Here is a 17,595-nt window from a genome sequence, read left to right on the forward strand (position 1 = left end):
GGGGCTGTCATAATTATTTTTTTTTTTACTATAATAATTAAATACCTACAGACACTAGTGTTTCATCCTTTCGGGATTTTTCAGTGCAGGGTGTCACAATTACTACCAGTCGAACGATTCGAACCCCGCGACACGAGACATCTCTGGCTCGATTAGCGGAGGCCGTATCCATTCGGCTACCATTAATCGTGTGAAATAGCGTTGAATTTTAAACATTTTAATTTAAATGTTCATTACGTCAGACAGACAGTGATCAAATCGTTATACGACGATCTACGCATAAGAGCTAAATTGACCGACTTTTATTCAACAGAAAGTGCTCAACGATAAGAAACGTATTTCTTAAAGGGGCTGTCATAATTATTTTTTTTTTTACTATAATAATTAAATACCTACAGACACTAGTGTTTCATCCTTTCGGGATTCTTCAGTGCAGGGTGTCACAATTACTACCAGTCGAACGATTCGAAATATATATATATATAAGAAATCTTTATATATAAGAAACAACCGCCTTGTTCCAGACTAGATTTGCAATATTTGAATTATCCGTACCACTGTTCGCATCTTAGCTGTTATTGTCAAAACATTCTCGTCAATGTAACCCCCAGCCCCAACCGCCTTCTTCATGTATGTCAAACTCTGTAATATGTACTGAATTAGCGCATTGTAGCGAATCGAATAAAGATGTTAAATCAGATATGAGAGTTGTCTGGGAGGTAAAGGTTCATACGAGGTGCCTTAAATCAGTTTCTAGGCTTTTTCGTATGGCCACTTTTATTGATAGTACATGCATGAAACTTTAGTCCCACTCACAGCAATCTCCTCCGACTGCAATGTACCCATTGTACCGTTCCATCAACTTCTTGAAGACCCCAGGGAAGTCTCTTTTTGTGAGCGTGTCAAAAACCCTCGTTACACCCTCTTTCATCTCCTCGATTGTCTGATAACATGGTTTTTCTTTGAGATTGAGGAATAACCAAAATTCTCAGGAAGCAAGATCTTGGCTATAGAGAGGATGGAGGACTGTCTTCGTTCCCATCTTGGTCATAATAACGTCTTTGTTTCTGATCTTCTCTGAGCATCCTGGAGACAAACTTCGCGCAAATCTTCCGCAGTTTAAGTTCCTCGCTAATAATATTGTGTACAATACCCACATTGACACCAAACTGTGCACCGGTTTTCTCTATAGACACACAGCGGTCCTTACCCATGAAATTCTTTAATTGGCAAATAAACTCTGGTGTTCTCACTTTCTTACTCCTCGTGCACTACTAAACACCCTTCACAGACTCCCTACAGTCCTTGAATCTTTTATATAATTAACTGATGCTCGATTCATGCAAGATGGTCCGAAAGCAATCTTAAGCATTCCATACGTTTCTCTGCCATTTTTTCCAGGTTTAAAACAGAATTTAATAGCATATCGTTCTTCTAAAGTGTCCTTTATTTTTGAAATACACCAAATGTGACAACTAAACTTTAGTAAAGTGTATTCCAATTCATACTGTAACTTTTTATTTGCACTGAAATCATAAAACTTGGCGAGTCATCTCATAGCGTGTATAGCAATAACATTTCAAAAGTCTGCGACAAATTGAAGTGCCTATACAAAATAAGTCTGGAAAATTATTTAAGGCACCTTGTAGTTCACCAGTTTATACTTAAAAAAAAAAATAAATAAAAAAAGGCAGAAAAGAAAGCAAAAAGTATACTCCAAAACAATGATAAAATCGAAGCAATATGAAGCCAAGAAAAAAAAAGGAAGACAAGGAAAACGTAGAAATCGATAACCACCTTGGAAGAGGACAGTAGAGGAAGCAATAGAAAAAGAAATAAAGAGAAGAAGAAGAAGAAGAAGAAAGAGGAGTATAGAAAAGGGACGAAAACAAATAATAAACAAATAAACCGGGACAGAAAGAAAGAAAAAAGAAGGCACAAAAAGTAAAAAGAAAACGTAAAGAAAGAGACATGAAAAGAACGGGATGAATAGAAAAAAAATTAAGGGAAAAGGAGGATGATGTCAGATCAGAAGACAAAGAGAGAGAAGAAAAAAGGAGTGAAAAAAATAGAAGATTACCTAGGAGGATAAGACAGAAAAAGGGACAGAAGAATATACTGGAAGGAAAATAAAAACAAAAATCCGACCATTTTCGTAAAGATTTAATGCTTAAAATTCTTTATATTTTCCAATACTTATTCATAGTGTTTGGTTTTGGCTTGAAAAAACAAGATCTAGTTTAGCAAAGGAAAAGATATGGTACAATACAAAAAATTTAAGACTTCTGCACAGTAAAGCAAGCGAAGTTAACCCCTGAATTAAATAATGTATTCCGAGCGAAATTTTGTACAAACCTTCGAGATTGCGATAAATATTTTCAAACTTTGAAATAATGCACGTAAAGAAGATCTGAGTTTACATCGGCCGAAATGAGAATAATAACTATGGCTTAAATAGTAATCCGAATGTTATATATTCGCTGCAACCGGTCGTTCAAATGTGTTTTACAGTCTATATAATGTATTAATATACTTTTCTCACTGGTCTACGATATATACACACTGACAGCGAATAAAACACAGCTGATCTATAAAATAATATTTTGTTTATTTCCACTGGGGGTGATGTGGGTTTTTTTTGTAGTGAAAAAAATGCGTCAGCTTGCCCTCGCTCTGTGACCGATTTTTGTTTGCTTTCTGTTGTGTTGATTTATATAAACATTCTTTCATCCTGGAATGCTTAATATTTTCAATTTGCTATTGTTCTAACTCTTTGACTGATATTTTTGGTCAAATTACGCATTTCAATAGACAATGGTGGAAAACCCCGTATTCGTTACATGGAATCGACCCGCGGGTGTGTGCAACCCATCGAATGCCTTTCTTCCCGAAGCCACCTGTCGTCACCGACCAACACGAATAATACAATAATTAAATCACAATCTAAGGCATTCGGAAACATAGGTCAATAAACATGTTCAATGTTTTCGCGACATCAAGGCTCATAGGGGAACCGACTTTTGGTTATAAGGGAAAGTAACAGGTTCGAAGATATGATACATAAATAATATGAGAAAACAACAGAATATCTAAAATCATGCAATGTTGGATATGCCACGCTTATAAAATCATGCAATGTTGGATATGCCACGCTTATAAAATACGAAGGTGCCTTTAATAAGTTTCCAACCTTTTTCGTATGGACATTATTATTCATTGCATACATATGAAACTTTAATCCCCTTTACATCAATCTCCTCCCGCTGCAATGCATTGTTGCACCGTTCCAACAATTTCTAAGGGGGCCTATAAAATCCGCAAGTGTGAGCGTATCAATGATTCTCGTCGCAACCTCTTGCATCTACATAATTCTTTCATAACGGCAGTCTCGATTTTCTTTGAACTTTGGGAATAACCAAAAGTCACAGCGGACAAGGTATGCACTGTAGTGGGGGGTAAGGACCTGTCTTAATGCGCATCTTGGTCTGAGAGTTTGTGACAAGGATGGAGTTGTGGTCTGGTGCATTTGTGCAAATATTCTGCATCTTCAGTTCCTCGCGAATAATTATGTGTGCAGTTCCCACAATGACATAAAACTTCGCACTTATTGTCTCTATAGACACACGACTGTCATTATCAGTGAAATTCTTTATTTGTCCAATCAACAGGTGTTCTAACCTCCTTACTCCTCACGCATCTCTCATCATTCCTCACTGCCGTCCTTAGATTTATTTTGTCACTCAAAAACTGATATTCATTCTATCCATGCAAGATGATACAAAAGCAATTTGAAGCATTCCATACGTTACTCTATCATTTTTTCAAGGGTAAAGCAGAATCTTATTACATTTCCTTCTTCTAAAAATGTCCTTACGTTCAGACTGCATTTTTGAAATTCACAAACTGTGACAATAAGGCTTTAGTACGGTGTATTCCACTTCCTACTGTACTGAATCTGAAATCATAAAAATTGGTCGCTCATCTCATTGTGAATCTTCTAGTGAATACGACAATTGTAAATACCTGTACAAAGTAAGTTTGGAAAATTATTTAAGGCACCTTGTAGTCAATTCATGTATACTAAGAAAAATAAATAAAAAAGGCAGAAAAGAAATTGAAAAAGTAGAGTAAAACCGACGCAGAAAAAATGAAGCAAAGAAAAGGACCCTTCTAGACATGTCAGATATTCAAGTTAAATGAATAAGAAGATACTGTTTTCGGTTTTTCTTTTACATTATTTATTAAGTGTGTGTTAGGCGGGTAAAACGATTGCATTTCTTGATGATCTTTTTTTATGAGGATTTTAGCCGGTAAAAATACATGCTAAGAAGTACTTGTTTTTAGAGACATGCAGTAGGTTTTGTTTATGTAGTCGTTATTTTGCTGCCCTTTCTGTACAGCGGCTTAGAACTTCATTATTTATGCGAAACTTTGGAAGTTAACACGGGCTGACAAAGTGGATGTGCTAAATTTGAATACAATTTGTTCCACAGAGACACTTTCATATAGAATGTTGACAATCTCTAGACAGTTCTCCTGAATTTACCCAGCGGCTTTATTAAAAGAACTCTAACTAAAATATTATTAGGGAAAACCAATACCGATAACAATATATACTGATTGATTTAACTTAAATGAATTCAAACCTCAATATTTTAACCATTTTATTCGCATGACGTAACAGATAAAGTACAATTAGTACTAAGTAAAATTTAGTTCTAAATACAATACTCTGCCTCAGGTTAAATACTCAATTGTCAGCTTGAGCAATACTTGGAATACAATTGTGAATTAGTTAGGATTTCCATCCGGCCATGGCTGACAGAACAGGAGGTTAAACAGAATGTTCAGTTTGAAATTCCACGCAGATTGCTAAGTTCGACAGAAAGACCAGAGATAGACCGAAAAATTCCGAATTCGACAAAGATACTCCTGAATTGATTGGAGGTTACATCGGCCGAAACGTTGTGAGAATAACATTCATAATAAGAACAGTAGTCCGAATAATCCTAACAATATGAATCAATAATCGTTATCTGAAGATAGTTCGATAATTGTAATGTTGAAAGCACATATCTTTCCATACGGTTTCTTTGTAGATCACTCGGTTGTGTGGGCTTATATTTAGTAAAGAATAGTCTTCGAATACGACATAATTACGTTTGATACACCGGTTCTCGTTGAATAACCGTAGTTAAACAACGATGAGCCTGGCCAGTCGGGACTTCCAGGTGCTGAATGTGCTCTATGCTTATCTCAGCATTATTTCCAATTGTTCTGAACTTCTCCTTACCACTAAACTCTAGCAGTGCCGATTCAGGAGAGGTGTGGTTGGTGATTGCGCAACACTTGTCACACAATTATAGGGGTGTCATTTGCTTTTCGAGACTGAACGGAGGCATCGAATCATATTTTTATTTTTTTTCTATAAAGAAGTGGTGACCCCCGTGTCAAAGTTGGCCCAGGAGTGATGATAACTTTTGAATTGAAAGACAGTTTCGGTTTCAAAAGAAAGAAAAGATCTTGCTCCAAACGAAATGGTAGTCGTCAATCAGAGAAGCTTTAAATTGTAAAAGTCAAGACAAGGACTAAGAATAAGGTTTTCTGTTGGGTAATTGATCTGTACAAGTGGCGGATTGTAAAAGTCTGCATGTGAAGAGCAAATTCCTTCACGTGTTAGACACGAAAACATCTAATGTTGAAAGATTCAGCATTTTTATGGAGCAATTCTGGGTTTTGATTGGTTGCTAACAGAACGTGACTCTATTTGATTGGTAAATTCCTATTGCAAGTGTCTAAAAGTAGAATCGTTCAACTTTCTTTAATCGTACCCCCATCAGAAGTTCATTGTGATGGGATGTGTCTCCTAGCGGCTTCGGCTGCAGGGAGACAGGGTAGCACACGTCAAGGATTCGTCACTTGACACTCAGCCCGACAGGTGAGGGGCCCACACCTGTCGGACTGAGGTACACCGCCTGGGTAATACCTAGGAGGTCCACCCTCCCAGGCCTTGCCACCGGGCTTTCCGGTGGGGCAAGTTTATTGCTTGCTGCCTGAGGCGCCCCAACCGGGGAATGCCGACGGGGTTACTCAGGCAATTGTTAAAATTGCAGGAGTGTCCCTTCTTTAGGGGAGCCTGCGGGGTTCCCACTTTGCGGCCTTGTGCCACATTTTGCTGATGTGAGCAGCAATTAAATATATACTCCCTATTATATCCAAAATATTGCAAGAGCCAATCCCACATTCCTCAAAGATTTAACATTGACCACACGAACATTTTTAGGTCATGCGCAGGATAAAAAATCTGAGAAGAATCAAGCAAGTAAATGTACGAGTGCATGATTTATGACTTATGCAACGAGTTTTACTAATAATCATTGTTTTGCTGTTCTTTCTGTATAACGGATTAAGACTTCATTATTTATTTATTTAATTCAATGTTATACACTAATTCCAAATAGGTCATCGTCACTTTCACGAACATCAATCATCTACTGTTCGATATAATCGAGTTAGAAGTGACGTTACATATTCACATATAATCATTCATCCGCATTGATTTTGCCGAACCTGAAACAATAGACAAATAGGTATCGATGAAATTTATAAATCGAAACTGAACGAAATATTTGATCAAAGCTGATACTTTTATATAAAGGGTTCACGAATGAAAACTGGTAAATTCATTACGTATATAAGTTTGGTAATGTATCCTGCGTCGTGCTTAAAAACAATCTTTTGAGGTGAGGCTTCATAATTTGTGTATTTATTTCTTGCATATTTTTTTGTCATTATCTTGATAGTTTTTGTTTTACCACGTTTCGGCCAAATTAGTATTCTTCAGGTGATTAACTGCGAGAGTATAAAATTGCTGAGTTTTGTAACTGTATTCTCAATAATTACTGCCTTTCATAGTTGTTGTTTCATCACGTTTTAGCCAACTAATCCTATGGCCTGCTTTGCGTAGGATTGAAACCGCTATCTCCTGACAGTGCTGATATGGAACAGTAGCGACTTAATGATTGCGGCAGTGGATAGAGTAATTACTGGGGACGCAATTACAAATTCGACAATCGAAATTATTTGAAGAAGGCCAGGGAATGAGTTAGCCGACACGTGGTGAAGCAACGACCATGAAGATGAGGGCAAAAATATGCAAAACAAGAATCGGCAAATCTGCTGTTTTTTTTTTTCTCAAAATTGTTGGAGCTTTGTAGCTCATGATCTTATAATTATAACAATAATCTTATAATCGAGGGTATGGCAACCTCCAGTCACGTGGGTGAGGTCACGGCCGTAATGAGGAAATAAAATGTCGTTATTACAAAGAAAAACGAGTTGAAGTTCTTTTCTATTCTTTATCTGCTTTGCACCTGAAAAGTAAAACGTGTTGGGTCCCGGACAAACTCACAGAAGCAACAAGGTGCAAATTTATTGGAGTGATCGTTGGAGGTGCTGCAAGTTGAATACAGACATTGCCAATAGACAATAGTACAACAACAAAAGCGAGTTGAAGTGCTTTCTTATTTTTTGTCTCCTTTGCGACTGAGCATAGAATGTGTTGATTTCCGATCAACGTTACAATACCATTCATTATTTTGAGCCTAAGCTGACACAATATGGAACGGTCAGTTTTCTCAAGCATTTCAAGTGTTTCGAGTTCAAATCCGATTCGTTCCACAGAAATCAATTACATCTAGAGTGTTGGCAACCTTCACGTTACCCCGCAAGTATCCGATATCTTTCTGAATTATAATTAGAAAAAGCAAACAAACAAACAAACAACAAAAAAAATAAACAGCGAAACCAATGCCAACAATAGAAAATTCGAATTCATACGAGATGATAATGATAACGATGATGACGATGATGATGATGATAACAATTAAATTCACCTGAGCATTTTCCATAAGAAATATTGACCAAAAGCTCTGCAAGTAGGAATACGTATTTATGTTCAGACGGATTTTACAATACGACAATAAAAGTGTGACATAGCGCGGACGCGCGTATACAAAATGCAAGCGATATAACGCAAGTAAAATATTAAAAACTATAAATAAGAGAAAGAGAACGATAACGTAAGAGACGTGGAGCACGTTCGAGATCACGTGAGATTCGTGGATGATATTCGAGAGAACGTTCGAGGTAACGTTGGTCAGGTCATGGACAACGTTATAGAAGCAACAATGTGTAGATTAATTGGAAAGGACGTTCGAAGTGGCTGCAGGATGAATACAAATATCTTCGATAGGCAATAATAGCTGCTCGATTTAAGGGCTGCTAATGAAAATTAAATCGTACTGGATGACTGGACGTATATTAAATATAATTAGATCCTTCTTAGACAATAATACGATCCAGGTTGTCATTGATGGACGTACATCCAAGCAGTATAACATTAATGTGAGATTGTTTCAGACCACTATTATTTCTGATACTCATTAACGATCTCCCTTATTATATTGCATCTGAGATGGATATATTTGTTGATGATACGATTCTCGATAACATACTCGAAGGAAGAACAGATGTACACAGATCTAAGACAATGGTAGACGCCTTAGAGAATAACCTGGAATTGGTCCGTAAATGGATGGTAACATTTAATGCTAGTAAGACTAAGCTGCCCTACTTTAACAATTACGTCCCTCAAACCACCGATATCCATGAGAAATAACACCCTACCCACGAATGCTTCATCCAAAATCCTTAGTTTTACATCTACGAGCATTATGAATATGAGAAAATACTGCTGGCAAGAAGATGGGTGCCCTCTATCATGCTAGCAAATATTCATATTTAAGAGTATCCTGTACTGCTACAAAGCCGCCATTCGCCAATGCAGGGAGTATTGTGGTCACATCTAGACTGATGCATCTACCACTAGTCTCTCCCTCTTGGATCGGATCCAAAAAGGCGTCTTCAATTTAATAGGTACCTCTTTGTCAACTAAGTCCCAGCGCCGCATGGTTGCATCTCTATGCATATTTTAAAAGTATTTTAATAGAATGTGCTCTGATGAACTCACTGCACTTGTGTCCCCTCGACATAAATATCTCCGCCAAACCAGTTAAGCAGCGAAATTAAACCGTTTCACTGCTGAGTCTCTAAATGCCAGAAGGCTTTTTGACTCTAATAGTTTCTACCCTCGAACAGCTAGACTTTGGACTTCCTTTTCTGCTACGTGCTTCCCTGACTGCACTGATATGCAGAAGTTTAAATGTAACGTAAACCAACATTTTGCTAATTTTTTTTCCTAAGCATGGTCCCAAATAGTGATCCCTTACATCCAAGTTACGATACCCCTTTTTATGGGTGAACGTGAGTAAAAGAAATATAACGGGGAAACCAATGCCAACTGTAGAATCTTCAGATGATGATGATGATGATGATGATGATGATGATGATGATGATGATGATGGCAGTTAAAGGGATTTGACGTGAATGGTTTTCATAAGAAATAATTACAAAAGTCTGTACAAGTAGGAATACGGATTTGGTGTCCGACGGATTTCACAACGGCAAAAGAAGTGTAACATAGCGCGGACACTAATATATTTCAAATGAGCTTGTCATGTTAGGATGTATAAGGTGTTAAATTTTATCCAAATAGTCTGTTCCTTCTTTCATCGCATTTTTTTAGATTAGCAATTATTGATACTTATCGGAGACATTTCGATACAAAACCCATCTAAGAACTCTGCCAGGCACATAAACTACATTTATGTGAAATATCGAAAAATCGGCCCAGACGCTTAGGTGTCCATAGGGAACAAAATCACAGACACAGTCAAAGTTCATTTTATATAATAGATAGATAGGTAGATAGATGGATAGAGAGATAGCTTGCTATATAGATAGAGAGATACGTAGATATGAATAGATAGGTTTATAGATCTATTAATTATTGTTACTTATCGGAGACATTTCGATAAAAACCAATCTAGGAACACTACCGAGCATATAAACTACATTTATTGAAATATCAAAAAATCGGCCCAGCCATTTAGGCGTCCATAGAGAACGAAATCATACAAACAGACATAGCTTATATAATAGTAGATAGATAAATAGATAGATAGATAAATAGATAGTAATTTAAAAAATATATATGGCGATTAAGCTACACTGAATATTCCGCGTTTCATCCCCTTAGGACTCTTCAGGCTTATGCGCGCATAAGCCTGAAGAGTCCTAAAGTGGATAAAACGCGGAATATTCAGTGTAGCTTAACTTAATCGCGATATATATTTTATAAATTACTAACTAGCTCTACCTACGTATTGGGCATTTTGAAGTAAATACTTACAGTTTACGCATAAATCTATACTTTCGTATATTAATTTTATGTGAGTAAATTAAGTAGTTATAGATAAATAGATAGATAGATAGATAGATAGATAGATAGATAAATAGATAAATAGATAGATAGATAGATGGATGGATATGAATAGAGAGGTTTATAGATTTATAAATACAGATCAGAATAGGTTAATAAATATATAGGAGCAAATGCAAATTGTATATACATATTAAAAAAACTAATATATATTAATGGAAAAAGCAATATGCACAGACAAATATATCAACGGGGGTAAAAATAAATAATAGTGGTCTGAGTAATGTCAATACATGCATATATATGTACTTTAATCATTGCAATATCGAATAAAAAGCCATGCGTCTTTTGCGAAATAAAGCAGGTGTAAAGTTTCTATGGAAACAGTATTTTCGTTATTATCTTCTTTAATATGAAACTCTCTAAGAAACTCAGTTACATACTCATGGACACTCTTCCATTAATTCTGCACTGAAATATCCAGTGTTTCAATATTAGACGACATCCATATTTTCGTGACTATCGATATTGTCAGTTGGCTTCGTTGACAAAAAAACTCAACTATATAGAGTGCCTTCCATTCTTACTATTCCGGCTTATATATATCCTAACGTCAGCAACGTTATGATGAAATGGAGAAATGAGTAACAATATGTAAAAATGGTATTATTATTATTATTATTATTATTATTATAATAATAATAATAATAATAATAATAATAATATATATTATTATAATAATAATAATAATAATAATAATAATAATAATAATAATAATTATAATAATATATATAATAATAATAATAATAATAATAATAATAATATATATTATAATAATAATAATAATAATAATAATAATAATAATAATAATAATAATTCTGATTTTGTTTATGAACGTCTCTCTGGAAAGGGATGGGATTCATTTTCAGAGGATTCCCCTTAATCCCGGCTTCAAACCAGGAGCTTCAAAGATCAAGGATTTTCCTAAGGATGTTGGTGGTACCTATAATTGCAGAGGTTTGAAGGCCATCTAAAACATCGGGGATTTGCATTTTTTTCAATTGTCCTTCCAGACGACTTGATATTACTCCTAGTGTATCAACTACGACCGGGATTATTTGTGTTTTAACCCCGTGTATATGCCTTATCTCCAAGGCTAATGGAACATAATTGCTCCACTTCTCATTCTCCTTCTCTCTCACATTCCTGTCCCAGGGTACTGAGAAGTCTACAATCTGCCATTTTTTTGAGACCTTGTCAATGACTACCAAATCCGAACGATTATGTTCCAATTGCTTGGTCGTTATGACACTTTTGTCCCACCATACCTCTACCGTGCCATCCTCACTTGTTCTCACTTCATCAGGCACCTCCTCAAACCATTTTCCAGCACACTTCATCCCAACACTCTTACACACCTCCCAATATATCCGGAGTCCCATGCGATTGTGTCTTTTGCGGTACTCTCTCTGGGCCAGTCCACTACACCTTGCTGACTCTGAGTTCTTACCACAAATTCAGCATTCTGCAGGAATTTCCTCACCTAGAACTACTTTTTTGAATAATCGTGTTCCTAATACATGCTCTTGTGCTGCACAAACAAAAGCTTCAGTACTCTTAGCCAGATACTGAGCTCTTAGCCATTGCCATGATCTTTTATCAGCCACTTCTGCTATATCCTGGAAGAACCTTCCATGCATTTTCTTCCTAGCCAGTTCCTCTTCCCTTTCTCTATCCATACGTTTCACATAATCAGCCTTGGTCTCACATACCTCCACTTCATTGGCCACAACCCTAAGCATCCAATCCCCACTTCTAATCACATGCTCTTTCAACGACATCTCCTCGGTTCTAACACAATTTTTTACACTTTTCAATCCTCTCCCACCATCTTTCCTCTTTTGATACAGCCTTGCTACACTACTTCTAATGTGAAATATACCAACTATTGCTAAAACTTTTCTTGTTTTGATATCCATGGCATGCAAATCCTTGTCAGACGATTCTAAAATTCCCGCACTGTATCTCAAAACACTGACTGCCCATGCATTTACTGCTTTCATTAGATTTCCTCCATAAAGTTTCGACTTTGCAATTAGTTTCACTCTTCTAAAATACTCCTTCCTGACTTTTTCTTTAATTTCTCTGTTCATAATGGCTACACCCTCTAGCACTCCTAAATACTTATATCCTGTATCTTCTATTTCTTTCATGATTTCTCCATTTGGCAGCACTATTCCATTCGAATGAACCTTTACTCCTCTTTTCATCACCAGCACGGCACATTTACTAATCCCAAACTCCATACCAATGTCTCCTGAGTATGTCCCCACAAGTTCTACCAGTTTCGCCATTTCCTTTTCATTTCTACCGAATATTTTCAAATCATCCATAAACAGTAGATGGTTGAGGTGTCTGTCACCAGATCCAAAGTTATACCCCAGTTTTTCTCTCTTCAAGAGGATGCTCAGTGGCATCATTATCATTACAAAAAGAAGTGGCGAGAACGAATCTCCTTGAAATATCCCACGTTTGATGCCAACCTGCCCCATCTCCTCTTTGTTTGCTGTCAGCACAGTTTTCCATTGAGCCATACTTGTCTCCAAAAGCCCTACCACATTCTCAGCAACCTTCATCTTCAATAGTATTTCACATATCCATGAATGAGGAACCATGTCATAAGCCTTACTGTAATCGATCCATGCTACGCTCATATTTCCCTTCTTCTTCGCATCCTGCATTATTGCTTTATCAATTAGTAGTTGCTCTTTAGTACCTCTCCACAGCCTTTCCGGTACCCCTTTTGTTCATCAGGAAAAACATTATTACTCTCTAGATGTTCATACATTTTCTCCGCAAATATTCCAGTCAACAGTTTCCGCATCAATGGCAGACATGTAATTGGTCTATAATTATTGGCATCTGTTCCTTTTGCAGGATCTTTCCTGATCAGTGTTGTTCTTCCCCTTACAAGCCAATCAGGGACATCTCCCGACTCTACAACCCTTTGCAGAGCAGCAGCTATAGGTGGATAAAGGCATGGAAACTGTTTAAACCAGACGCCTATCACTCCATCTGGACCAGGTGCCTTCCAGTTTGTCATCCTTTGTATGCCAGCTTTAACGTCATCGATGGTTATCTCAACGTTCTTCATCTGCTGTATTTCTGATAACCTTTCTCTAACCTCTCCCAATCAGATAGCCTTCTCATTATATCGCCCTTCGACAGACCAAATTCCACTCCAGAACTTTCTCACGTGTTTTGCATTTGGAGTGTTGTTATTTCCCGCCTGTTTACTACCATTTAATTCTTTATACAGCTGAGACTGATTGTTCCGGAAAGGGTTGTTCCGCCGGCATGCAACACTTTTCCCAACAAAGTTCCTAATTTTTATACCACGAGTGTGGACCTTCTATTTCAACATTGTTAGAACGTTCATCGTTCCCTTTTCCAGCAATCTATACCTCCTTTCAAGCTCGTCCTTAGCTTTCTGTCCTAGTTTGACTCCTTTTCTTATTTCTTCGATTCTACCAATGTCTTTCCGTCACCGTGTAATACTTTCTTCAAGCCGCCTCTGCCAGTGTGGCCTTCTATCGTTCATGTTTCCCTTTTTCTTCTGTAATAAGCCAAGACGATTCGCAATAACGTATGACGCTGCATATAGAAGCCTGTTAAGTTCAGTAATCGATATGTTCTTTCTTATGATGTTGTGAATTACTCCTTGAATTATTTTTACCTCATTTTTCACCTTCCGCCTATCACTACCCTTCATACTTGGAATCGCTATGATATCATCTCTATGAAGAACCTCTCTTAACTTCTGAAGTACTTCTTTTTCTATAGAAGTCGAAGTTCGAACTTCATCACCACTTCTCCATACATCTGCTCCTTTCACTGGCTCCATTGTCTCAGAGCCAATGATCTCATCTGCCTTAGATCCTTCAAACTCTTTCTCATTACTTCCCCTAATCATAGGATTCCATACCTCCTCAGTTGTCCGCCTCCCATAATCGTTTACATTTCCCTTCTGCACTTCCACTCTCACAGTTCTTTCATCAGAGCTAGTTTCATCAATTTTACTTTCGTTATTCATTTCATTCCTAACAATCCATTCAATCTCTTCTCTTCACTGATAATAATAATGATAATAATAATGATAATAATAATAATAATAATAATAGTAATAATAATATAAACAATGATGATAATAATAATAATAATAATAATGAAAATAATTATAATGATAATAATAATGATAAAAATAATAATGGTAATAATAATGATAATAATAATAATGATAATAATAATAATGATGATAATGATAATGATAATAATAATAATGATAATAATAATGATGATAATGATAATAATAATAATTATAATGATAATAATAATTATAATGATAATAATAATAATAATAATAATAATGATAATGATAATGATAGTTATAATAATGATAATAATGATAATAATAATGATAATAATGATGATAATAATAATGATAATAATGATAATGATAATAATAAATGATAATAATGATAATGATAATAATAATAATGATGATAATGATAATTATGATAATAATTATGATAATAATAATGATAATGATAATAATAATGATAATAATAATGATAATAATGATAATGATAATAATAATAATAATGATAATGATAATAGTGATAATGATAATAATAATAATAATGATAATAATAATGATAATAATTATAATAATAATAATTATGATGACAATAATGATAATAATGATAATGATAACAATAATGATAATAGTGATAATGATAATAATAATAATAATGATAATACTGATAATAATAATAATAATGATAATAATGATAATGATAATAATAATGATAATGATAATAATAATGATAATGATATTAATAATAATTATAGTGATAATAATAATGATAATAATAGTGATAATGATAATGATAATAATAATAATGATAATAATAATGATAATAATAATGATAATAATGATAATGATAATAATAATAATAACCGTAATGATAATTATAATAATTGTAATAATAATAATAATGATAGTAATAATGATAATAATAATAATAATAATGATAATGATAATAATAATAATGATAATGATAATAATATTAATAATAATAACAATAATAATAAAGAAAATCAAAATAATTCCAATAATATTATAAGCACTAGGAACAATCCCGAAAAACTTTGAAAAAAAATGATTTTTTTAAATTATAAAATAAAATAGACAATTTGAAACCATAACCAGACAGCCATATTTTTTGGTGGGAAATTTTTTTTGGAGATGGAAATGGTTTTAATGATTTTTTTTTAATTATAAAATAAAATAGACAATTTGAAACCATAACCAGACAGCCATGTTTTTTGGTGGGGAATTTTTTTTTGGAGATGGAAATGGTTTTAATGATTTTTTTTAATTATAAAATAAAATAGACAATTTGAAACCACAACCAGACAGCTATGTTTTTTTGGTGGAGAAATTTTTTGGAGATGGAAATGGTTTTAATGATTTTTTTTAACTGATAAAAGCGACTTTAAAAGCAGATAATTCGTTTCTCATTTATTAATGTTTGCGAAGATGGTGATTTTCTTATGACACTGGACGCACGGACAAGTGAATTAATATTTAGACTAGCAGAACCGCGGAAATTCCACGGTAGTTGAAAATAAAAAAAACAAACAAACACATGAGTAAGAAAATTCTTATCACATAATTAAACAACTATAATGGCGTTGGACCTTGTATCGTTAAAGACTTGTTATATATATGTTCATTATTATTATTATGATTATTCTTTTCTTGTTGTTGTTAAGTCTTATTTATAGTGAGAGTCTTACGAGTCTTAGAGAAAGAGATGATGTTGTTGAGAGATTGTTCGTGTTATAACGAGATTCATATATATAAAATGTTCATATTTAGAAGTGTAGAAGCTCTTTGAGTGTTCAGACATTGTGTAAGTGAAGACATTTTAAACCACATGTTATACAAGACATATAATGACAATTTTCACTTTACCTTTTGGTAGAATTACAACACAAAGACGACGTTTATAAAAACACATGATGGGGTTATTTCTTCTCCCAACCGGTCGTGGTTTTCATAGTCAAGAATTCAAGTTTCACATTCTAAGTTTCATTTTCATTTTAACTAAATCTCTCTATTTTTATACTTACATGAAAAGGGGACAGCCTTATCATGTAACAGACTTAACTAAATCATGAAGCTCTGGATCTGTAAGTACTGGTATCCTTGCTGACCGAACTCCATCAATTTATTGAATTGTTCTATCTTCGCAAAATTGTAACACTGTAGCAGCGTGATAGCCTCCTATTTTGAAATTCAATAACATATACATTGGCAAATAGAAATTCAATAACATACACATTGGCAAATAGAAATTCCAGTACGTCTGTCTTTCAAAAGTTCAGCTAGATTTACATAATACACACATGATATTACGTCAGGCCGATTTTGTGTCAGTTCTAATGGCTCTATGAAATAGTTATTTCAGGAGATCTTGGATTACACGTGCATCTAATGAATAGGTCTGCTTTTCCGTATGTACAGAAAACTGCTTTGTATATTGCGTTGTATTAATTGCAACATGATATGTAAGTAGGTAATAATGTTTTCACCTGAAGTGTGCATGAAGTCTAATAAAAAAGGCGCCATATGAGTTTACTTATTTAAACATAACATGTAAGTAGGCAATAATGTTTTCACCTGAAATGCGTAAGTTTACAAGATCCTTAATCGACAAAAGCAATCTTTGATTTTAATTATTTTGGCATGCGTTAGTATTTGTACTTATTTTAACATGTACTGTATGTAAGTAAAATGAAATGCGTAGGTTTAAAAGATACCTAACCAATAAAAGCACGATATGATTTTACTTATTGCAACATGACACTAAATTAGGCAATAATGTTTTCACCTGAAATTCGTTGGAATTTTTCACCTGAAATTCGTTGGAATTTTTCACCTATAATGCATAAGTTTAAAAGATCGCCAATAAAAAAAAAAAAAACAAACAAACAAAAAAAAAAAAAACAGTGCACGATTTTACTTATCTCTTCATGCCACTTAAATAGGTAATATTATCTTCACCTGAAATGCGTAAGTTTCAAAGATTAGTAATCAAATCAACAAAAACACTGCATGATTTTATTACTCCACAAGTCGGAGATCGTTGCTTTTACTTCATGCTCCGGAAGACGAGATGTTTGGG

Source organism: Euprymna scolopes, chromosome 35 (genome assembly GCF_053919585.1).
Source record: "Euprymna scolopes isolate OS-2025 chromosome 35, ASM5391958v1, whole genome shotgun sequence".
Lineage (NCBI taxonomy): Eukaryota > Metazoa > Mollusca > Cephalopoda > Sepiida > Sepiolidae > Euprymna > Euprymna scolopes.